Below are 1,812 nucleotides of genomic sequence, written 5' to 3' on the forward strand. Positions count from 1 at the left end.
GCCAGACTTTAGAGTATTTTTAAACACATTTCCTAAGCTCATCTTTTTTTTTTGTCTTCTGTCAATTGGAAGAACAGGAGGAAGAGAAGAGAAGAGAGGGGAAGGGAGGTGTCTTAGGGTTTCTATTGTCTTAGTTAGGGTTCCGTTGGGCTGAAACACCACAGCTAAACAAGTTGGGGAGGAAAGGGTTTATTTGACTTATGCTTCCACATCACTGTTCATCACTGAAGGAAGTCATAACAGGAATTTAAGCAGGGCAAGAACCTGGAGGCAGGAGCTGATGCAGAGGCCATGAAGGAGTGCTGCTTACTGACTTGCTCCCTGTGATTTGCTCAATTGTTTTCTTTTAGAACCCAGTGATATGAGATTCCCCTCTGTATGCTGTGAATACCACTGGTTAATAAAGGAACTGCCTTGGGCCTGCACAGGACAGAATAGAGGTAGGCAGGAAAAACTAAAGTGAATGCTGGGAGAAAGAAGGTGGAGTCATGAGACACCATGGATCCAGCAGAGGAGAAAGATGCAAGCCGCCAGCCAGAACCTTGCCAGTAGACCATGAACCTTGTGGTAAAATATAAAATAATAGAAATGGGTTAATTTAATATGTTAGTACTTGCTGAGAATATGCTAGAGTCATATTGGCCAAGCAGTGTTTTAAGTAATATAGTTTCTGTGTGATTATTTCGGGTCTGAGTAGCGGGGAACAAACAAGCAGCCTCCTACTACAACCCAGGACCATCAGCTATAGGATGACACTGCCTACCATGGGCTGGACCCTCCCATCAATCACGAATTAAGAAAATGCCCTCCAGCTGGATTTTTTTTTTCCCCAAACCGCAGCACAATTTTATTTACACTCATTGCAAAGCTTGACTCAGGGCTAAACAACAGGTGCTGGGGGATGAGAGGTTGAAGGTCATGGAGACTGCAGAGATGGATGACGAGGGGTGGGGAGGAGAAGGGAGGATGATGGTGAGGACGACAGGACCCTCTTCCAGTGGCCCCCAGGCTCCCGGGTGCACCAGGGCAGAGAGCGGGTGAGGCTGTCTTCAGAATTTGGACTTGGAGACAGCTAGTCCAATGAGTCCGGTCAGTCCCGCCACACCCAGGGACATGCTACCAACAGTGGCCATGCCCACTAGTCCATCTTTCTTCATAGCCTTGTTGATGAGGCGCTCCAGTTCCTTGGCCTGGGTGTCTGCAGCTGTCGTCGCACATACTTTAGGGCCTTTTCATACTCCTTGAGTCGGTAGTTGCCCACGGCCAGGTAGAAGACGTAATCCCGCTGTTCCTCTTTGTTCCCTTTGGGCAACAGCTCCTCCAGGAGCATGATGCCTTTACGGATGTCATCGTTGTATTTGCTTTGCACCAGGCACCAGGCGTACTCAAACTGTGTGCTTTTGGATACTGAGCCAGCCGCCTGCTCAGACTGAAATTTCCTTTCAAAATTCTTCAGATCCTCCACGGACACCAGCTCCTTCAGCACGGCCTCCATGGCCACTGCCCCTGCAAGCCTCACACTAAGGTCTCTACTGGGCCACGGTCTCCATGGTCCAGTGGCAGGGACGGAGAGGCTCCAGCTGGATCTTATAGAGGACTTTTCTCAATTGCGATTTCCTCCTCTCAGATAACTCTGGCTTGTATCAAGTTGGCATAAAGGAGCCAGCACAAGTGGGAAGAAGAACAAAAACACCTGTACTTGTCCAATTTAGTCAATACTTTGCTGCTATATTAATTTTGATTAATTAAATTAATAATTAATACCACAATTAATATTATCCATAGTTTGAGCCTGTAATAAGGGAAATATTC

General features: G+C 47.1%; 1 pseudogene; it reads right to left on the reverse strand.

The window, feature by feature from the left end:
* Window positions 1–1,013: 1,013 nt before the first annotated feature.
* On the reverse strand, window positions 1,014–1,569 carry LOC126497851 (mitochondrial fission 1 protein-like; annotated as a pseudogene).
* Between the last annotated feature and the right edge of the window lie 243 nt (window positions 1,570–1,812).

Source organism: Alexandromys fortis, unplaced genomic scaffold (assembly GCF_014885135.2).
Source record: "Alexandromys fortis isolate MF-2015 unplaced genomic scaffold, M_Fortis_MF-2015_v1.1 scaffold_19, whole genome shotgun sequence".
In the NCBI taxonomy this organism is placed as follows: domain Eukaryota; kingdom Metazoa; phylum Chordata; class Mammalia; order Rodentia; family Cricetidae; genus Alexandromys; species Alexandromys fortis.